The 24,450-nt window shown below is 34.4% G+C and overlaps 1 long non-coding RNA gene across 1 annotated transcript in view; it reads right to left on the bottom strand.

The window, feature by feature from the left end:
* Nucleotides 1–5,791: 5,791 nt before the first annotated feature.
* Nucleotides 5,792–24,450, bottom strand: part of LOC116421867 — a 31,327-nt gene continuing 12,668 nt past the window's right edge. Inside the window, exons 4-5 of the long non-coding RNA XR_004232451.1 lie at nt 22,858–22,939; nt 5,792–6,499 (exon numbers count right to left, since the gene is read on the bottom strand). This is a non-coding gene — a long non-coding RNA (uncharacterized LOC116421867). The remainder of the gene's footprint in view (nt 6,500–22,857; nt 22,940–24,450) is intronic.

Genomic DNA, 24,450 nt, shown 5'->3' with positions numbered 1-24,450 from the left:
GAAGTTAGTGCTGTGGTGCTGAGGAATAGGGGAGGGTGATGGGAGAATTCTGGAGAGAAATAACTATGTACAAGGATGTGGGGAGGAAAGTAGGTATTTCCTATTCTTTGGACCTATTTTAGAGTATCAGAACATCGTTTTAAGGCTGCTGTTTGTTCATAGAATGGAGTAAGACTGACCTTGAAATGGTGAAAAGAACATGAGTAGAGAGTTTTTGTACTCAGAGTGACAGAGCCAGTATATGGAGAAAGAATAATAATGGGAGTAGAAAGTTGTTTTGGCATGAGAACAATGCAGAGTATTTACAGGACAGAATGATGGAGCAGCAATTCAAGGAAAGTGGAAAGAGAATAAATAAGGCCAGTATGAGAGTATATCCTGTGAGTATGTATAGGAGAAAGTGTATATATATAAAATGAAGTGAAGTGTCCTAATCTCCCCTTTCTCCTCTCATCAGTGATATATATTAAAAAGATAGAAATAATGATAACGTTGAAGAATCAGACTTAATTGCATATAATATAACTGAATTACATAGAACAGAACAAACAGAAAACTGAAGGTTTTCTGAAATGGGGTAGGAAGTTATCAGAGAGCTCACATGTGCATGACATTGACAACTGAATAGCAAGGAAGAAAAGGGAAGGAAATGTCATCATATCAGAAGTGATGTCCTTGATTTACATGATGAAGCAATACTTAATAACCATATTTCTCTAACTTCTCTTGGCAATTGCCCTAGGCACAAATAGACAACAGTGAACTCAAAAAAGAAAGAGGGAAAGATGAGGATGGTTAATGTAGTTGTGTCTACAGTTTGTACCAAATATGATGAACTTGCTCTGTAAAGATAGCCTTACTTTTATGCATATTTCTTCAAATATATCATATATTGCTATAAATAGATAAATAGATAAATGGATGGATGGATATATATACACACACATACTTATGTGTGTATGTGTTTATATCATAATTATGATATCATAAATATCATATTTAATAAATATCATTTTTTTAACAAATAAAACGTTTATATCATAGTTTTCTGATTAAATATATTCTTAATCCTTCTCACTAGATTGCAATCTCCTCGTGGGTATGGACAATGATATTTTGATTCCAAATCTCCCTCTAACATCCATTTCAACACAGTATATCCAAATAGTATGTATTCATAAAATACAAATCATTGAGCAAACAGTAGGAACAAAAATCCAGAAAAGGCAATATTATAGAAGGCCACTCAGGTTAACAATTACATTAGTTTTCTGCATTGTAAATGGTGAAAACAAAAATACAGTCTAGTTATTCTTCATATATGGGTGATTGTCTATTTCTTCCTCAGAACTCATTTTACTCAAAAATTCACTTCTACAATGACAACAGAAATTGTTTCTAGCTATATTTGAATGGAAAAAGACAAGTTCTTCCAATACCACTGTTACTGCCTCATATCTTCATGGAAAATTTTATAGCTATCCTATCCTATTCTACAAGCATCTGCCCAACCCTTCCAAGATTCTCCTTTGATCATAAAATCAGAGTTAGAGGTGAAATGGATCTCAGAGTCTACTTGTCCAACCTTTTCATTTTATATTTTCCTCTTTTAAAAATTTTTCAATTAACAAGTATTTATTGTCTTTCCCCACCTCTTCCCACCACTGGAAAAAAAAGAAAATTCTTGTAAAAAATATGCATAGTTGAGCAAAACAAATTCCTGGTTTGGCTATGTAAAAATGTATATTTCATTTTGAATTGATTATATCATCTCTCTGTCAGGAGATGGGTAGCATTCTTCATTTTATCAGTACTCTATAATCCTAATTTACCATTTCATGGATGAATTAAGCTTTTCATAATTGTTTTTTTTAATATTTCAATTATTGTATAAATTGTTCTCCTAGGGGAAGCTAGGTGGCGCAAAGGATAGAGCACCAGCCCTGAAGTCAGGAGGACCCGAGTTCAAATTTGATCTCAGATACTTAACACTTCCTAGCTGTGTGATCCTGGGCAAGTCACTTAATCCCAATTGCCTCAGTAATAAATAAATAAATGAATAAGTAAATGAGTGAATGAATGAATAGATAAATAGATAAATAAATAAATAAATTGCTCTCCTGGTTCTACTCATTTCACTGTTATCAGTTCATACAAGTCTCAGATTTCTCCAGAACCATGTCTTTCATCATTTCTTATGGCCCAAAGATATTTCTTTAGATTTATAGATGGTATTTGCTTTGCAGAATGTTTATACTAATTCATAGCTGTATCGTAATGTTACTGTTTTCCCATATTCCTTCCAATATTTTTGGTTTTCTTTTTCTGTCACCTTTTCCAATATAAGGGGTCTGAAGTAGAACTTCAGAATTGCTCTAATTTGCATTTCTTTAATTATTGATGATTTGAAGTATTTTTAATTTAATTTAATAATTTAATTTTTTAAATTTAATTTTAATTGTTAGTTTGAATTTCTTCCTTTGAACACTGTCTTTTTATATATTTTAATCACTTAGCAACTGGGAAAACTAGCATTATACATTTGAATCAGTTCTTTACCTATCTTGAAAATGAGATTTAGAAAAACTTGATACAAACATTTGTTCAATTAACTATTTTCCTTCTGATACTATGTTCAAACTTTACCTTTTTTAAGTATTAATTTTATATTTTTCAGGTGATGAAATTTACCTTTTCTCCCTTCCTCTCCACTTTAACTGAAAAAAAATGGGGGAGGGAAGAAAGCTCTTACAATAAATATGTATATCTGAATCCAGGAAAAGAATTAAGGAGACTGAATGTAAAACAACACATGCTATGTTCACTTCTTTTTTCTGTTTTTTTTTTTTTTGTGTGTGTGTCCCATAGTTTTTCCCTTTTGCTCTAATTTTTCTCTTCCAACATGCTTCATAAAGTAATGTGTATTAAAAATAAATAAACTTACTGGAGAAAAACAATAAATATGTATACTCATCAACCAAAACAAATTCTCACATTGGCCACGTGTCTATATATATATGAGTATATATGCTTGCATGTATATATGTGTATATGTGCATATATACACATATATGAAAACATATATGCAAATTCTCTGCCAGGAGGTAAGTAGCCTGTTTGATATAATCTACTTTTGCCAATCTATTCATCTTTTTGCTTTCCCTAGAGCCCAAGAACAGGTTTCTCTCCTTTCTTTCTTTCCTTTTAAACCCGTCTTGGAGATCTATTCTCTAACGTTAGAATTTAATTTGTTTTTCTTAGGGTGAATCCTTTCCTTAATCTGTCTTTTCTCTCATTTCCCCAATTCCTTCCTCCTCTTTCCTTCCTGTTTTCCTGATATGTGAATTATATTTCTATGACTAACTCTGTATGTGTCCATTCTTTTCTCCTTTGACCAGTTCACATGAAAATGAAGTTCATGTGTTGTCTGCTCCTCCTTTTTTGTATAAATTTCTCCTTATACAACAAAATTATATAAAATAATTCTCCCACCTTTCTCTCTCTTCCGGACGTCCCCCAACCCATTCCTTTCCTTTCTTCTTTTAAGATCATCAAAACATTTTTTTTAAGTCCCCCAGCCTCTCTATTTTATTGGACTCATGCTATGACCCCTGATAATAAGGTACTCAGGGACAGTGAGAGAATACATATCATGTCCATTTGAATTTTCCCTTGCCATGTGGAGGGTGGTAAGAAGATCTGTCCTTGATTTGGAAAATCTGAGTAAAGCTGTTTGGTCCTCCCTTTGTATAAGAGAAGTATGAATTTTTTTCTTCTATAGGGTGTCCACAGTACCTTATTGTAAAATGTGGATATATTTATGGTATTAAAAGATACAATATTTTGATATTATGATATTTGATATGTGTACCATATTTTATATATTTCTGGGTTTCTAAATATTTCTATGTTATTTATTGGACTTCATGTGTCATCAGCAGCTTTTGCAAACTAAATTTTGCAAATTATTTTTTGCAAAATTTGCAAAAATTCCAATTTAAATTTTTATACCAACCCACACTAAATTGAAACTGCTATGAGGAAAATCACAGTGTGGAATAATTCTATTTTTTCAAGTTTCTTTTGCTTCCTATGTTTATATATCAAACTTTTTTATGAAACTCTGGATTTTTTATCAGGAAAGTTTGGAAGTCTTCTGTGTTGTTAAAGATTCCTTTTTTTTTTTCTTTCTAGGATTATACTCAATTGTGATGGATAAATTATTCTCGGTTGCAAGCCTATATATTTTACTTTGTGGAATAGCATATGCCAAGCTCTCTATCACTTCATGATAGCAGTTGCTAAATTTTGTGTGGTCCTAAACAGAATTCCTTAATAGTTTAATAATTCTTTCTTTCTGGATGCTTGAAATACTTTTTATTTGACCTGAAAGCTCTAACTTTGACTATAATGTTTCTAGGAGATTTTGATTTGAGATTTTTTTTCAGATGACTAGTGGATTCTTCCTATTTTCACTTTGCTCATTTTACATATGAGAAACTGAGGCTCAGAACAATAATAATAATAATAATATTTATGTACTACTATGTTCCAAGCACTGCGCTAATTCCTTTACAATTATTATTTTACTTAATCTTTACAGCAATTATGAGATGTGGGTGCTATTATTATAATGGATATTATTATCCATTTTACAAATGAGGAAACTGAGGCAAATAGAAGTTAAGGGATATGTTCAATGTCATATAGCTAGTAAGTATTTGAGACTATATTTGAACTCAGGTCTCCCCATCTCCAGGCTCCTATCCTCTTTACCATTAGCTTCCTTAAAAGAATTCATCTTCTTCAGAATCCTAGTTAATTATTTGAGAACAACCACAATCCCTAAAACCCAATCAGGAATTGTCCCCTATTATACCAACAGGGCATAAATGACATGTTGATGTCATTCCTTCTTGTTTACATAATCTTCTACTTGTTCACTCAGATTATATAAAAAATTTTTTGCACCTTTCCTCTCTTTTTCCCACCCAAAGATGCCTTGAAGGCTCACTATCCATTTCTTGACAGCTCTTAGCTGACACATACCTTCTGCAAGCAAAACAAAAATTCTCCCATACCAAACTTGAAATACCAATGTTAAAAAGTGATTTGTTCTTTTCCACCCTCACCCCCCCCCAACCATTCTTTCCCTTAAAAATTTCTGCAACCTTTATATACACTATTACTGCTCCTCAAAGATGTCTTACTTACTTTTATTTTGATACATTTGTGGAAGGCAAAATATTAATACTTTATCTTTGTTTTAGATAGAAGTCTGTCAGAAGCAATTATTTATCATTATTCTAATTCAAACAGTTTTTCCTAGTTTAAGGAGAAAAATGTCCAAATTGGCAGAGTTCCTTCATGCCTTCGGATATCTCTTTAAATAAGACATTTTAAAGTAGCATTTATAGAATTCTCAAAAAAGAAATTTCACAGTATGATAAAACATTGTTACATAATTCAGGGAAAGGTAAAATTTAACACTTTCCTTCATCAATCCAAAATAAGTCATTTAGTCTTAGGGAATCATTTTCCTAAAACCAGTTAATTCTTCTATTTACTACTAATTCAAGGGCTCTTCCTCTGCCTTTAGCTGGTTACTCTTGATCCTTACAGAGATTGGCATAAATAAAGGCATTTATTACTTTCTTAAGTATTCTTGGTCAAGTTGATAGTTAGGAATCTGCAGTAGAGAACTGGAAACAAGTAAAATGAATGAATAAGAGAAGATAGAAAAGCAAACCCTGGAATCATTGTATGGTTAGATCTGATCCACAAAATTTTCTTTAATTGTTTTTCTATGTGAAGAGGAATTGGTTCTATGGAGTGGAGCATGTCAGGAAGGGGTGGTGAGGTGATAAACAAAAGGTATCAACAAAACTTTATTCTAAGGTAGCAAACTCCTCAGGTGTCCCCTCCCAACTGTGTTTCTGACACTCCAGACTTCACCACACATCAGAAGCTTCTGACTCTGTAATGTCCCTCCACCATGCCAGATCTTTGCAAGCCCATAAGTTCTTTCAATCCCCATTTTCAATAAATTGTGAAGTCCTATTGTTTCCATCTTTACAACATCTTTCACATACTTCTCCCTTCTCCTCTCTAACACTGATACCACTTAATCCAGACCGTTATTGTTAAAAGTTTGTTGCAAAGATAAAAAAGACTCAGAAATATATGAAGTAAATTTTTTTTTTACAATTCTTGCAATATGCACCTAATTGCAGTCCCTGGATAGATGCACACTATTAGATGCTGGACTAAGCCTTTTATTTCCTATCCTGAAGCAGAAGGTCCTTCCCTCATCCTCCTAATTGGCTGGGGATGATGAAATTAACAGCAGCTTTCTTGGTCCTCCCATTGCATGCTCCTGCTTCCACTTCCCTCTTCATACTGATGAGGTATGGAACGTGGCAGGAATATGGGTTGGTCTCCTAGTTCTCCAAAACACCAAGTTAGGGCGGGTTCGCATCGAGAAACGCTACACAAAAGGCTGTGTGATAAGAAAAGGCACTTTATTAAAGAGAGAAAGACACTAAGATATTCTCTTAGTGGGCAATGTCAAAGAATTGCAAAGAGACATTTTCTCAGGGCTTACTTATATACAGAAACAAAACAATTTGGGCTTTGCATCCGAAAGGAACATACTTGAGATAGGGTATGGGAAAAGAGTCTTTCCCAGGGAATGTAGATTTAGCATCCAAAAGGTGCATAATGTGTGGGAAGAGAGTCTTTCCCAGGGAAGGTGTATATGGGAAGAGAGTCTTTCCCAGGGAATGCAGATGCTCTTCTGGATGAGGCTGTATTGTCCTCATCAATACAACCCATGTTCAAAAATGATAAAAACGTCTCCTTTGGTGAGAAGTTAATATTAATCAACTCATGAAGCATGCACACAGTGCTTGCAGTTATTTTTAACTCACTTCTTGTTTGCAAGTAATTTTTATCAGTTTATCAGTCCAGTGACTCAATATCTTATTTTGTACAACTAACTCAATCAGCTGACATGAACTTTTTCTAAGTTCTTGTCCCTATGTGGAAATACAACTCCATAGGTTGCTCACATTATTATTCCAACTAGTTCAAAGGCCTTAAATCTTTCCCTAAAGCAGTACATCTTTCCACTCAGCTGTCAAAATGTTCTTCCTAAAAAGCAATTTTGACCAAATCACTTCCTCTTGTCAGTCAACTCCAATGTCTCCCTTGTCTCCAAGATTAAATATAAAATCTTTTGTTTGACTTGTAAAGCCCTCTATAACATGCTTCTTTTTTGCCTTTCCAATCTTTTTACCCTCTTTATACATATACATATATACACAAACACCTACACACACATACACACACAGAACCACCATACATAAAATAATCCTGTCTCTGGCTTCCTTGCTGTTCTTTGAAGTAGGATCCCAATTACAGGCACTTTCACTTCTTATATCCAAATCCTTGAACTCTCTCCTCCTCACCTCTGATTCCTAACTTCTTTTAATTTCCTCAAGTCTCAGCTAAAACCTCATTTTCTGCAAGAAATCTTTCCTAATCTCTTTTAATTCTAGTGCCTTCTCTTTGTTAATTTTCTACAATTTTTTTTTTTACATCTCTGTAATTGTTTGCATGTTGTCCCTCCATTAGACTGCAAACTTCTTGAAAGCAAGATTTTTTTCATTTCTTTGTACTTTCAGCATTTAGCACCGCACTTGGCACAAAATAAACAAATGGGTGTGAAATATGTATTGGGAAATTTCCTCAATTTCTAGGTCCTAAGATTCTCCTGAAGGATAATTCTTCCCATCTTGGTTCATTTAACTAGAGGCCAAAAAATCAGGAAGCAAGGCTAGGAACTTAAAAGTTTACTTGGCATTAGCTGACAAAGTAACACTGAAGCAAAGGAAGATACCCATATACAGGGTTTTACACAGTCTTGAGTTACATGTGGCAAAAAGGAGCCTGTCAAGTGAAGCTGCTCAGTTACTTTTCTTATCTGGGAGATAATTGAATAATAAGGTGAGATGTTAAGTGTTTTAGGGGATAATGTGTTAACTTTGGATCTCAGAATTTCAATGAACAGATTTATTCTAGTGGTGTGATGACCCGCGTTTAGCACCCAGGGTATTTTAAAATCATCCAGAGTCAGGATAAGCAAAAGTCCTTGATCTTTATTTTTTGTGGAGGTGAACAGGAATGGCAATACGAAGTGAGAGCAATCCCAACAGGAATACGCCAGGAGTACCTCTGGCTTTCTCACTCCACCCACCAAATCCCCTACCCAATCTCCTATGCAATAAATCAAACTTGCACAGAGAGTGGGCGGGGCCATTCTTTCTCCTAGCATATACTAATAGAGTATTGTCCAAATGGTAATTAGCCACAAGTGCTCCGACCTCAGTGCATCTGCTCAGCTTCAGCCCATTACATAGTGGAATATCTTTTCTGTAGTTAATCTTATCAGATTGTCCTGGTCATACTGAAAATTTCTAAGAAAGTAGAATCAATCAGGTTTATCGCTTTGTTGCCAATATGGAAAAAAAATTGAATGCAGTCTGATGGTCTGTCTCTATTTACAGGACACTGTAGTTCTGTTTCCTTGGTCTCAAAAATGATTTCTGGTTAATAGATGTTTTTATCCCAAACTAATAATACACAGTTTATCCACCTCTATAATTATATTTTTCTTAACAACCTATTATAACAAATGATATATTATTTTCATACTTGGCATTTTCACTTATTTTTAAGACATCTTTTTTTTGTTTTATTGGATCTCTGATTTCATAGGTATAATTAGTTCCAGGTAAGAAACTTTTGCTCCCAAGGCAAATTCATACCTGCTGTATAACTTATAGTTTTAGAGAGTTACTTGGAGTGCTGGGAGTTAAATATCTTGCCCAGAATCATAAAGCTAATATGTGACAAAAAGTGTGTGGTTCAGACAGCATTTAATAAAAAAGCTGGAGAAATATCTAGAAGCAAAGCAAAGTTTATTATACGTTCTCGAGAATCGGGCGTCCCACCCATCGAGCAGACAATCGAAGGGAGGAGGCGCCGTAGGGGGCAGGGTCAACACTTTTTATCCTTAACGCAAATACCCCCTCCCACTACTGACCCTCATCCTTATCGGCTGAGGATCCTACATTCTAAACGCGGGAACTACCCAAGAAATTGAACTTGACCAATAAGTACATAGTTACCCATATTTGACATAAACAGAAAGACACTGATGTCATAGGAGGATAACAAGAGGACATACTTAAGTATGCCCTTAGGGGATAGCAGAGAAGGAACTTAAGTATACCCTTGACTTGATGCTTAAAGTCCTTCAGGCCTACTCAAACTTTGAAATAGATGAAGCCTTACTCAATTTTCACAACTGTCTTGAAAGATCTCACCTCATCTCATTCAAAAGTGATACTTAAATCCAGGTTTTCCTGACTCTAAGGCCAGTTCTCTGTCCATTATGCCACACTGCCTCCTACTTAAACTAGTTGAAATTAATTTATTTCAATGCAATCTAATTTCTATTTTAATAAGCTCTTACTAAGGAAACTCTTCAACTGAGAAAAAAGTGTGGAAAAAATCCAAAATAAGGAATCAGGAGAGCTAGCTTTAGTCCTGACTCCATTGCTTACTGGTGTTTTAATAAGAGATAATATGTAATCTAACAGTTGGAAATTAACTGTAGAAAAATACAAAAACAAACCACAGATTCAATGAAAAACAGTTTTTTCACAAGAGAAAAAAATGATTGAAATAATAGGGGAAACAAAAACAAGTCTGCAAAATTATACAACTAAATTGGAATTTATGCAAATAAAGGCAACAGATCTGGAACTGTACAAGGAGAAAATGATGTATTAAGATTTCCCAGAAATTGTCAAAAAGAAAAAAATTGTGATACAATATTTCAGAAAATCATACAAGGAAATTTACCAGAAATACTGAAATCAACAGAGTTCAAATGAAAATGAAATGAAGATGAACCATGAATTCAACTCAGCTAAGGTACTTCCTTGTCAAGCTTCAAGCCCAAAATGACAAGGAAATGATTTTACAACCATGTCAAAAAGAAAAACATGATATATCAAAAGACATGAATTCAAATGGTTGAAAATGTTTCTTTCAAAATGAGAAACGCCAAAAAGAACTGCATTATAATATAAAAAATTAACCATTTCAAGGCCTCCAAATCAATTTCCCCACAAACATAAGCATTCCTTTTGAACACAAAAGTTGTTCATTTAAAAAGCTAAATAAATTTCATGGATTCATGGAAGAAAAAGCCAAGTTTAAAGCAGCTTTTGATATGCCTTTTTTTTAAAAATATACCAACAAAAACAAAAAGATGCATCATCAAGATAATTGTAAAAAGGAATAGCAAATTTACAACTATGATTAAGTACTCACTATCCCAATGTAATCACTACCAAGGGATAGCAAAATAAAAGTTGTTTTGATTAACTGCTGACACAAATGGGTTTGGAGGAGGGAAATAAAAGAGAAGAATAAGTTTATTCTGAGTGTCACAGATAAAAAGAATATAGCACAGAAGATAGAATTGGGGGGGGGGTGGCAATCTTGGACAAAAAGAGAAAGGTGAGCAAAATTCTGGCTTAATTTTATAGGACCTAGAATGTAATATTTTGTGTATGTTAAAATGTTGAGATAAAATTAATACTAACTAAATAAGAAAAATTGTATTCTTTTCTGATAAAATGAGTAATTAACAACATATGATAAATGACAATTCACTTTCAAGTTCCTCTAAAAGAACACATTAGTTTGCACCCAACATATTGCAAGGATAAGGGAAAGAAGAAAAGCAGTGGGATGGTCAGGAAACTCCTCTTTTTTTTTTTCATGGAATGCCATTTTCTTGAGGCTCAGAGTGGGAGAAAGAATCAAAGGACTACCTGAGTTTGCTCAGGTTTGAGTTTGCTCTCAAAATACCCAGGTCATTAAACCCCTGAAGAATGCCACATATTGTCAATCAAAAGCAGGCAGTACAATTCAGTAAATGCTCTGGTGAATGGCTCCCATAGGCCCAACCACATGGATACTCCAAGGAGTTTATTTCAATCCAACCCCTGCTGCAATTAGAGAATCATGTTTCTTCTACCAACTGTGGATATGCCCCCGAAGCTCTGCCCTAAGTTCTCTCATCTTTTCTTTTTACACTCTACCATTTGGTAAACTCAATTATCATCTCCAAATGAATCTCAAATCCATGTCTTCAGCTCTTATTTCTCTACTGAGCTCCAGTCTTGTATCACTACCTATTGGACATTGCAAATCTGTCCTGAAGAATTTCTAAATTCAGCATGTCCAAAACAATTCATTATCTTTCCCTAAAAGCCTTCTCTCAATCTTCCCTATTACTTTTGAGAATAACACCATCCTTTCAATGTCCATGTTCATTAATTGAGTTTTAAACATTACTTTTTACTCCCTCTCATTTTACAGTCATTTCTTTCTCCATAATACCTCTCAGACAGATCCCCTTCTTTTCCCGCATGTCCACCACCCTAGTTCAAGCCTTTATCTCTCACCTAGACTATTAAATTAGCCTACTAATTAATCTCCCTGTCTCATCTCTCTCTCCCTTGACCCTTCAATCCATCCTCCACAGAGATGTTAAGACACATGTCCCTCTCCTATTCTTTCTATCAAATAAATCCCATTGACTTCCTTATTGCCTCTAGGATGATATATACACTCCTTTTTGAGGTATTTAAATCTCTTCACAACCCAGGCCACTTTCTATCTTTCCAGTTTTCTTACACATTACTCCCCTCCATATATTTTTACATATTATTCTCTTCCAAGTGGTCAGATATTTGGAAGGCCCCTCCTATAGTTTTGGCCCACATTCTAGTCTATTTGTTCTTCCTTATACGTGGTGAACTAACTCTCTGGATCTTTACACTGACTTTTCCTCATGACTGGAACTCTTTCTCTTCTCATAGGTGGATACCTTTTAGAATTTCTGACTTTCTCCAAAGCTCAGTTCTAACAACACCTTCTGCAAGGGACCTTTTCTATCTTGCTACCCTCCTCTCCCCACATCCCCAGATGCTAATGCCTCCTCTCTAAAGGTTCTTTCTATCTACTCTTTATGTATCTTCTGTCCACCAATTTATATATTGTCTCCATTATTAGACTGTTAAAGACAAGGACTGCATTGGGTTTTTTTTTCTTTGTATCCTCAGCACCTAGCACAGTGTCTGACACATATTATGTATTTAATAAATGCTTGTTGATTGATGAAAATACCTCTGCCCAGTCTAGCTTAAAAAGTTACAAATGTTGAAGAACCAAAAACTATAAGTATCTTTTCATCCTAGTAGGAGCACAGACTTACAAAAACAGTTCATTATAGATTTATTCAGTTCCTGGAAGATAACCAATCGAACAAACTAATATCATTTTGTCTTTATTAGTCAGAAATGGCATCTACTCCAAAACCTTCTGAGAGCTGCCATCTAAAGTGCAACATCGATATTATACATTCTTTAATCTAGCATGTGATTAGAAGTAGGTAGATAATAAAGAACTCAAGATTCATGGGGATAAGCCATGTTGTGCAAATTTCATGCTTGCTCAGACACATTAATCATTGATATAAACCAGTAAGATTTTTGTTTTTGTTTTTTTACTGGTTTATATTTTCTTTTGTTTTTCAAATTACCTCTCCAGTATTTGACTTAATATAGGATACAGTTAGAATCTTCTTACAATGAACAGTTCTAAAACTAATACAAACAAAATTAGAAGGGAAGCAATAAAGTGGGAAAAACTTTTTACAGTTAAAGGTTCTGATGAAAAGGGAGAACTTTCCACCAATGAAGAGGAAATTAGAGAAATAATAAGGAGTTATTTTGCTCAACTTTATGCCAATAAATTTGTTAACCTAAGTGAAATGGATGACTACCTCCAAAAATACAGACTTCCCAGACTAACAGAGGAGGAAGTAAATTGCTGGAATAGTCCCATTTCAGAAAAAGAAATAGAACAGGCAATTAAACAACTCCCTAAGAAAAAATCCCCAGGACCAGATGGATTTACATGTGAATTTTACCAAACATTTAAAGAACAATTGGCCCCAATGCTATATAAATTATTTGATAAAATAGGGAATGAAGGAGTCCTACCAAATTCCTTCTATGACACAGACATGGTACTGATACCTAAACCAGGTAGGCTGAAAACAGAGAAAGAAAATTATAGACCAATCTCCCTAATGAATATTGATGCTAAAATCTTAAATAAGATATTAGCAAAAAGACTACAGAGAATCATCTCCAAGATAATACACTATGATCAAGTAGGATTTATACCAGGAATGCAGGGCTGGTTCAATATTAGGAAAACTATCAATATAATTGGCCATGTTAATAACCAAATTAACAAAAACCATATGATCATCTCAATAGATGCAGAAAAAGCATTTGATAAAATCCAACATCCATTCCTATTAAAAACACTTGAGAGTATAGGAATAAATGGACTTTTCCTTAAAATAATCAGCAGCATCTATTTAAAACCATCAGTAAGCATCATATGTAATGGAGACAAACTGCAACCATTCCCAATAAGATCTGGAGTGAAACAAGGTTGCCCACTATCACCGTTACTATTTAATATTGTATTAGAAACGCTAGCTATAGCAATAAGAGCTGAGAAAGAGATTAAAGGAATAAGAATAGGCAACGAGGAAGCCAAATTATCACTCTTTGCCGATGACATGATGGTATACTTAGAGAACCCCAGAGATTCTGCTAAAAAGTTATTAGAAATAATCCACAACTTTAGCAAAGTTGCTGGTTATAAAATAAACCCACATAAGTCATCAGCATTCTTATATATCACTAACAAAATCCAACAGTCAGAGTTACAAAGAAAATTCCATTTAAAGTAACTACTGATAATATAAAATATTTAGGAATCTATCTGCCAAGGAAAATCAGAAACTTTATAGCAAAATTACAGACCACTTTTCACACAAATTAAGTCTCATCTAACCAATTGGAAAAATATTAAATGCTCTTGGATAGAGCGAGCAAATATAATAAAGATGACAATATTACCTAAACTAATCTATTTATTTAGCTATAACAATCAGAGTCCCAAAAACTATTTTAATGACCTAGAAAAAATAACAACAAAGTTCATATGGAAAAACAAAAGGTCAAGAATTTCAAGGAATTAATGAAAAAAAATCAAATGATGGTGGCTTAGCTGTACCAGATCTAAAATTATATTATAGAGCAGCAGTTACCAAAACTATTTGGTATTGGCTAAGGAATAGATTAGTTGATCAGTGGAATAGATTAGGTTCAAGGGATAAAACAGTCAACAAATATAGCAACCTAGTCATTGACAAACCCAAAGATCCCAGCTTTTGGGATAAGAACTTACTGTTTGATAAAAATTGCTGGGAAAATTGGAAACTAATATGGCAGAAACTAGGCATTGATCCATACTTAACGCCGTACACCAAGATAAGGTCAAAATGGGTTCATGACCTAGGCATAAAGAATAAAGTTATTAATAAATTAGAGGAACACAGGATAGTTTACCTCTCAGACCTGTGGAAAGGAAGGTCTTTATGACCAAAGCAGAACTAGAGATCATTACTTATCACAAAATAGAAAATTTCGATTATACCAAACTGAAAAGTTTTGTACAAACAAAACTAATGCAGACAAGATTAGAAGGAAGCAATAAACTGGGAAAATATTTTTACAGTCAAAGGTCCTGATAAAGGCCTCATTTCCAAAATATATAGAAATTAACTCTAATTTATAAAAATCAAGCCATTCTCCAATTGAAAAATGGTCAAAGGATATGAACAGACAATTCTCAGATGAAGAAATTGAAACTATTTCTAGTCATATGAAAAGATGCTCCAAGTCATTATTAATCAGAAATGCAAATTAAGACAACTCTAAGATACCACTACACACCTGTCAGATTGGCTAAGATGACAGGAAAAATAATGATGATTGTTGGAGGGATGCGGAAAACTGGGACATTGATGCATTGTTGGTGGAGTTGTGAACGAATCCAACCATTTTGGAGAAGTAGTTTGGAACTATGCTCAAAAAGTTATCAAACTGTGCATACCCTTTGATCCAGCAGTGTTACTACTGGGCTTATATCCCAAAGAGATTATAAAGAAGGAAAGGACCTGTATGTGCACGAATGTTTGTGGCAGCCCTTTTTGTAGTGGCTAAAAACTGGAAACTGAATGGATGTCCATCAGTTGGAGAATGGTTGAATAAATTGTGGTATATGAAAATTATGGAATATTACTGTTCTGTAAGAAATGAGCAACAGGATAATTTCAGAAAGGCTTGGAGAGACTTACATGAACTGATGCTGAGTGAAATGAGCAGGACCAGGAGATCATTATATACTTCAACAACAATACTATATGATGACCAGTTCTGATGGATCAGGCCCTTCTCAGCAACAAGATCAACCAAATCATTTCTAATGGAGCAGTAATGAACTGAACTAGCTATGCCCAGAAAAAGAACTCTGGGAGATGACTAAAAACCATTACATTGAATTCCCAATCCCTATATTTATGCACACCTGCATTTTGATTTCCTTCACAAGCTAATTGTACAATATTTCAGAGTCTGATTCTTTTTCTACAGCAAAATAACGTTTTGGTCAGGTATACTTATTGTGTATCTAATTTATATTTTAATATATTTAACATCTACTGGTCATCCTGCCATCTAGGGAGGGTAAGAGGTGAAAAATTGGAACAAGAGGTTTGGCAATTGTTAATGCTGTAAAGTTACCCATGTATATATCCTGTAAATAAAAGGCTATTTAAAAAAAAAAAAAAAAAAAAAAAAAAAGCAATTTAGACAATAAAATAAAATAAAATAAAATATTCAAAATAAAAAAAAAATAAAAAAAATAAAGGTTCTGATAAAGGCCTCATTTCCAAAATATATAGAGAATTGACTCTAATTTATAAGAAATCAAGCCATTCTCCAATTGATAAATGGTCAAAGGATATGAACAGATAATTTTCAGATGATGAAATTGAAACTATTTCTACCCATATGAAAAAGTGCTCTAAATCACTATTGATCAGAGAAATGAAAATTAAGACAACTCTGAGATACCACTACACACCTGTCAGATTGGCTAAGATGACAGGAAAAGATAATGACGAATGTTGGAAGGGATGTGGGGAAACTGGGACACTGATACATTGTTAGTGGAGTTGTGAATGGATCCAGCAATTCTGGAGAGCAATTTGGAACTATGCTCAAAAAGCTATCAAACTATACATACCCTTTGATCCAGCAGTGTTACTACAGGGCTTATATCCCAAAGAGATCTTAAAGAAGGGAAAGGGACCCACATGTGCAAAAATGTTTGTGGCAGCCCTCTTTGTAGTGGCTAGAAACTGGAAATTCAATGGATGTCCATCAATTGGAGAATGGCTGAGTAAATTGTGGTATATGAATGTTATGGAATATTATTGTTCTGTAAGAAACAACCAGCAGGATGAATACAGAGAAGCTTGAAGAGACTTATATGAACTGATGCTAAGTAAAATGAGCAGAACCAGGAGATCATTATACACTGCAACAAGAAGATTATATGATGATCAATTCTGATGGAAGTGGCTCTGGTCAACAATGAGAGTATCCAAATCAGTTCCAATTGATCAGTTATAAACAGAACCATCTACACACAGTGAAAGAACACTAGGAAATGAGTGTGGACCATAACATAGCATTTCCACTCTTTCTGTTATTGTTTGCTTTCATTTTTGTTTTTCTTCCCAGATTATTTTTACCTTCTTTCTAAATGTGATTTTTCTCATACAGCAAGATAACTATATAAACATATACATATATTGTATTTAACATATACTTTAACATATTTAACATTATGAGACTTTGTGCCATCTAGGGGAGGGGGTGGAGGGAAGGTGGGGGTAGAGGAAAGGAAGGGAAAAACAGAAGTTTTTGCGAGGGTCAATGTTGAAAAATTACCCATGCATATGTTTTGTCAATAAAATGTTATAAATAATTTTTTTAAAAAAATGAACAGTTCTACATTCCAAAAACTTACAAATGATTAATGGTCCATTTGTCATTGATCATAAAAGAATTTTAGTAAATACAAGAATGTGGGTACTTCTTTAAGTTATGGTAACATTAACTGACCTACAATTTAAATTATCAAAGATAATTAATTGAAATTCTAATACAAAAAAGATTAAGTGCTCTTAGAAATTTTTAGACTGATTTTATGACTTCATGAAAGTTTATTTCAAAGATGTCGAGCTTCAATTTGTTTCCTCTTTCTTCTTTTGGCTTCAATAGTCACCAAAACCAAACTGTACTGATTTTCTGAAGCTAATTGGCATTTTTGTTGCTTTCTTTTCCTCCATATTACATTCAGTTTTACTGTACTAACTTTTCTAAAATGCATTCCACAAAGTTCCATATGCTGAAACTTAGGCTATTATCAGTTCACCAAAAACATACTCCTCCCTGGAAATAATAGAGCATTCAAAGTAAAATCAATTATGATAAAAGTGCCTGCACTATCCAATTACTACATCAGCAAATATTAAGTTCCTACTGTGTACTGGCATAGTGCTAGACACTAGGAATACAAAAACAAAGAATTAAACAATCTCTAATGTAAAATGTCCTCAGTGTATGACCTATATAGCATGGCTTCACCTACTAGCACACAAAAGTACTCTTCATTCTAAGAAAAACAGCACAGTTGTGAAAGTATATGTAAAGATTCACTGTGAATGAATTTCCTGTTTATTTTAACAGGAGTGATGGAGCTAAGCACATCCGTTAACTTCTTGCTGAATGGCATACTTATATGTTATTTCATTTGATCTTCACAACAACCTTATGAAGTCGGTTTTCCTGGTGTAATTACCCCTATTTTGCAGATGGGAGCTCAGAGAGTTATATAGCTTATTCATGATTGTGAAACTAGTAAAGATCAAAGACGGGATCTACTCCCAGGTCTTTCCTATCTCCAAGGCCAGCACTTGCCCTCTTCAGCCATGATATTTTTCTCAATTATGCAAGAGTCAACAATGCATGTTATTAACCATGTTCTGTAAGTGAATGTAATTTCATTAACATTTCATATGGTATGAATGCATGAATATTAAAGGTATTTATTAAATGCTTACTATGTACTACACACTGGGGAAAACATGGGGATTACAATTGCCAATCTGCAAGAAAAATCACTAAAACATCTCTGAACAAAAGGCACTTTATTAAAGAATCCATGATCCCCTCTAATAAAGTAGACTTCAGATCTTCTTCATAATCTGAAATGCCCTTGCTCCCCAAGATCTTGTCTTTTTAGGGTTTTATACTCAAATATGCAAAAGAGGCATGATAAAATACAGAATCTTATTGGCTGATAGACCTTGCTCTTAAAAACTAAAATGACATATCAGTAAGGTAGGGGTGGAAGATGGGGAGTTATGTGTGTATTAAAGTTTGGGTGAAGTATGAGGCATGTCCACTAAGTAATCATAAGATGTTCAACTGCTCATGTTGGACAAGGGAATGGTCTAGAGGTACAAAATAAGTTGGGGGACTTTCCAAAGAATCAAGGCATTTTACCTATGCTGGGTTTTGAAATGGAATCTGAGTGAAACAGGATGGAGATATCTTTGTCATCATTCTTGTGGTTGCTAGTGGGTTTCGGAACTGCTAAATAAGTAGTAAATATTATATTAAAGTTTGGGGCCCATTATAAAGACCTACTGTAACATCCTATTTTATCTAATTATCCCTATATGATTTAAGTAAAGTATCAAACTGATTAATACTAATTAGAATAGAGTAAGGGTTCAAATTAATCATTTATCACAATATAAATATAAAGAAAAAAGCAATAATTCCCCTCAAGGAGCTTATATTCCAATGAGATAAACACAGAGGAAAATAGAGAAGCAAATTGACACACTCCTTTCAGAAAAAAAAAAAAAAATGATGTTAAGAAGTTTTAAGTTCAAATCCTTCCTCAGTTGAGTGTCAGTCAATAAGCATATATAAAGTGCCTACTATGTGTTGGGTACACATTTAGAATACAAATAAAAACAGGAAAGAGTTCCTGTCCTCATAGAAGGACAAAACATGTGGCAAAATAACATATAAAGGGGAGTTGAAAAAGAGAGGGAGGGGAAATGAGGTATGGGGAGGAAGGTAAAGACTTTCCCAGCCTTATTGAGATGAGTTAGCAAAGAAGCCTAGAGAGAGATGAAAACTTTGGCCTGAGCCTAATCCTTAAATGGATGTTCTGGGAGGAATCAACCAATCAGAAGGTAAGCCCACAAGATTGGAGGATATTTTTCCTATGGGGTGGAGTGAGCTTCCAGGATAAAGAGGCATGGTAGAGAAAGTTCTATGGAAATGAATCAGCAGTGTAGTCTAGAGAGAGATGAAAATCATTTCTTTATGAGTCTGGGCAAATCACTTAATCCCTCTTAATTTGCTGGTGGATCTGCCTGCCTCAAGTCTTTCCCTACTTTAATCCACTTTCCATTTAGCCACTAAAGGGACCACAGGTCTAATCATGTCACACATACACTCTCAATAAACTCCAATGGCTTCCTAGAACCTCCAGGAGCAATTATAAATTGATCTATTGGCATTCAAAATACTTTATAATCTAGCCCCCCACCTACTTCTTCAGTCTTCTTACACCCCATTCCCCAACTCATATTCTTTTATCCAGCCACATTGATCTCCTGGCTGTTCCTCAAACACAATACTCCATTTTGCAGTTCTGGACACTTTTGCTGGCTGTCTCCCATGTCTAGAATACTCTCCTTCCTCAGCTCCCATTACTGATCTCTCTGGTTCCTTTAAGTCCCAACTCCTAAAATTCCACTTTATTAATTCAGGCCAGTTCCAATGGACTTGTGATGAAAACAGCTTATGAAAACCCAGAGAGAGAACTGTGAAGACTGAGAGTAACATAGAATTTCCACCTTTTTTGTTGTTGTTTGCTTGCTTTTTGTTTTCTTTCTTTTTTTTTTTCTTTTTGCATTTTTCTCATACAGCATGGTAATAGTGAAAATATGTATAGAAGAATTGCACATGTTTAACATACATTGGATTACTTCTGTCTAAGAAGAGGGAAGGGAAAAAAATAATTTGGAACACAAGATTTTACAAGGGTTAATGTTGAAAACTATGCATATGTTTTGAAAATAAAAAGCTTTACAAATATAAAAATAAATAAATAAAATTCCACATTATATAGATAGCCTTCCTTAGCCCATTTAGTTTCAATGCTTTCCCTCTTAATTATTTCCTATTTACAATGTAAATAGCTTGTTTATATATATTTGGCTATACCTTGTCTCCCCTATTGGATTTAAAGCTTCTTGAAGGCAAAGATTGTCTTTTGACTCTTTTTTTTTTTTTTAAATAATCCTAGCACTTAACACAGTGCCTGACACATAATTGGAACTTAAAAACTGTTTGCTGAATTGAGTAGAATTCATCTGTAAAACTAGGGTAATAATAACACCAACCTCATGTATAACATATGTAAAGTGCTTTGCAAACCTGAAAGCACCATAGCTACATAGAGAAAGGAAGAAGAAACAGGAAGGATGGCTGGGACTTTCCTGAAATCAGATTCCAAGAAAGGCAGGCACCAATCAGAAAGGGGAAAGGGCCAAAAAGGAAGTTCTTCAGTGAGGTTTGATCTCTGATGTACTCAGTTATTAAGAAACTTTGCTCTTTGCGGTCAGAGAAAAGAAAGTAGAATGAAGAATGACTGGGAGTTTCCTAAAATATTATTTCAGTAGAAACATAAATTTCAGATTAAGAAATGCTTTCTTTGCTTGGATAGAAAATTAGCTGCAGGCAAAAAAATATTTGATGTTAATATGCCTACTTCCAAGATTACAGTGCCTTGAGATCTAGTTACAGTTTTCCTACCCTCACCCACCTCCTTATCTTACTTGTGGTTTCCAATAGCCTTTCAGTGATTTTAATCATTACAGAGGCCTCTGCCTCCTTAGGACTTGAGAGGTAACTAGGGAGAAATCAGAATGCTTTGTTATGCTCTGGACTGGGAATTTTGTTGTGTTACTCTCCTTAATCCCATTTAGGGTTTTTTTTTAGCAAAGATACTGGTTTGCTATTTCCTTCTTAAGCTCATTTTATAAATGTGAGAAATGCTGAAAAGTTGGGTTTCCACAGAGTGTTGTAAGCTTTGAGATAGTGTGGGATAGTAGGTATCACTGACCAAGAGGTTTTCAGAATGTAAGAAGTTAAGGAAGGTTAAGATTCCATAGAACAATTAAGTGATCAATAGAAACCTTGAGCAAATAAGGAATTGGGGAACTAGGAAAGCACAGGTGGATTTGGCCAATCAGAAAAAGTTTTATGGTTTTGAGAAAACCACAAACTTAAGATAATAGCTGATCTAGCCCAAACTAGTCGGGCATCTGTTTTGACCAAATCACTCCTGCACCTACTTAATAGGCTAATTGAATATTAAACAACACACCCCATAGGAGTTTTCTGCCATTTTTGGACATGGAATGTATGAAGAAGGAAGAGGAACATGTTTATATATATTTAGGGGAAAACAGAGTGGCCGTATCAGAAAGATTGTAACCCGGAAGGAACAGACCAATCTGTTCTCTGAAGGGAGGGGCTGCACCACACTAACAAGTATAAAGTTTCTCCTTCTTCTATACTCAGTGCTCCCTCTCCCCAAAGAGACGTGGGACCGGCTTCTGGACAGATTCCTTAAGCTTCTTCTTTAATGAATTTTCCTCAATATCTGATTTTCAGTGTCAAGAATGTATTTCTAACATAGATGAGAAAACTGATGGCAAACAGGACTAAATAATTTACAATTAGTAAGTGTCTGAGGCCAAATTAGAACTCAGCAAAATAGATTCCTTCCTTCAGGCCAGGCACTCTATCCATTTTGCCACCTCGCTACCCCAACTAAGAAGAGTCTAGACCATTCTCTAGGTCGGGGCAGTGGAGGAAAGAACATCAAGAACATAACCCAATCTGGTGTTGGTAACCTGCATAAGCTTTTGTAAGGCTAGAGATCAGCAAAAATGGTAGCAAAAGGGAACTTCTCGGGAAAGAAGGTCCTTATCTTCCATCTTCCTTAAGAATGAACTATATGTCTCTTCTCAGACATGAGTATACTGAAAGTCTTCCCTTCTGCCATGGAGGAAAGGGAAAAGGGAAGAAGCGGGGTAAATAGAGACTAATAAGATGACTGGCCAAGCAGAACAGAGATCTGTGAACAACATTCATAGATTTGATCAAGACTTTTGATACTATCAGTCACAAGGGCTTATGAGAAATTATATCAAAAGTTAGTTGCCTGAAATTCATCAGTGGTAAGTTTGCCCAGGTTCTGGATAATAAATGATGTTCTCCTACTTTCCCAGTAAACAATGGAGTGAAACAATGCTGTGGTCCTGTGCGTGCTTCCATGCTTTTTAACATGATGTTTCCAACTACCTTGTCAGATACCTTCAATGAGGATGATTGGTATCAAGGTCAGGTATCACACTGATGATAAATCATTTAACTTTAAAAGTTTACAAGCTAAGATTAAAGTGGAAAGAGAGTTGATGCATTATGTTTGGTCACAGATGACTGCACTCAATGCAACTTCTGAGGCAGAGACGCAATAAAGTATGGATCTATTTTTTGTTTCTTTTGGTCTAAGTAATAAGAAAACGAGATTCACCACCATCCACACCAGAGCATCCATACATGGAACCCACTGGTTACAGCAAATGGAAAAGTTTTGAATATTGTGAATAAGTTCACTGACCTTGGTAGTATATTTTCCACAGATGTACATATATATGACGAAGTTGATATGTTGTCAGAGCTAGTTCAGTGTCTGAAAGGCTCTAAAGGAAAGTATGGAAAAGAAAAGATATTAGACTGCCTACCAAACTGGAGGTAAAGAGTCATTGTGCTAACTTTATTATTAGTATGCCTATGAAATCTAGACAGAATCAGCACCATGCCAGGAAAATGAATTGCTCCCATTTGAACTATCTGAGAAAGATTCTAATGATCACCAGTCAGAATAAGGTACTAGACACTGCGGTCTTTTGTGAAACTAAACTGCCAAGGATTCAAACTTTACTTCAGTGAGTGCAATTCCAATATGCAACCTGTGTTGTTTAACTGCCAAAAAGATTTTTTTAAATGGAGAACTCATGCAAACAGGTCAGAAGTTATACAAGAATACTTTGGGATCCATTATGAGACAAGGGAGAGTCTGGCAAAGGACCACCCAGCATGGCATGCCCACAGCAAAGAAGGCTCTGTGCTTTAATAAATAAAATAATTTAATAAATTTTAATAAATAAAATTTTTATTTTAAAATATATTTTAAAAAATATTTTAAAAATAAAATTTTAATAAATAAAATCTTTAATAAATAAAACAGAACTTGAGTAGTTCAAAAGAAAGAAGAGATGCACAAATTGAGAGACACCTCTATTCCAAATGTTCTTAGTGGATTATTTTATGCTCCACCTGTGGTAGACTTATCCAAGTTCATATTGGTCTGATCATGCAATCAGACATATTGTACTTTGACCTCAATATAGTGATGTCATTTTAGTCTGCTTCAAAAGTGAAGGACAACTACTAACCATGCATTGTCTTCCTCTGTATTCTAATTAGAATGTAAGATCCCTGAGAACAAGTACCCTCTCATGAGATATATTCATTCACTTTTCCCTTTATATATTGTAATGTTTTCCTATCTTTCTGCTTATACTTATATTTCCAGTATTTATCAAAGCATATGCCACATACTAAATACTTCATAAATGTTTTCTTGTTATTGTTATTTTTATTATCATTGTTATTAGTTATATAAATGTCATATGTTGTAGATACATAGCTGGTATAGTAGATTAAAAAAAACTGCATGGAGTTCAAGAATTAGAGTGGTAAGTACAAAAAAATGATAGTTCCCCTCACTGGGGCCACTGCTAGCAACCTGAGAAAGCTTGAACGTAACTGTACAAATTGAAGTAAGAATGTTGATCCACTCCTTATGTGAAGGATGAAGTGTATGCATGTGTGTGTTGTGTATATGGGAGAAAAAAGAAAAAAGAGAAAGAGGAGAAAGATATAAAGCCAACGAAGTCTTTACTGTCTCCAAAGCTAATTTTAGTTCTATTTAACTATGCTATTTTTCTCAAAATTGCATATTATTTACCAATATATTTTCATTAACATTTTGTATGATGTGAGTATATGAATATAATAAACATTTATTAAGTGCTTACAATGTGTTACATACTGGGGATAAAAATATAAATGTGAGTAAATTAACTGCCTTCATAAGCTTACATACTAATGTGAAAAATAACCCCCAGGACAACGGTATCTAAGGAGG

The sequence above is a fragment of the Sarcophilus harrisii genome, chromosome 2, assembly GCF_902635505.1.
Source record: "Sarcophilus harrisii chromosome 2, mSarHar1.11, whole genome shotgun sequence".
NCBI lineage: Eukaryota > Metazoa > Chordata > Mammalia > Dasyuromorphia > Dasyuridae > Sarcophilus > Sarcophilus harrisii.
This window is presented reverse-complemented; position numbering and strand designations above follow the sequence as displayed.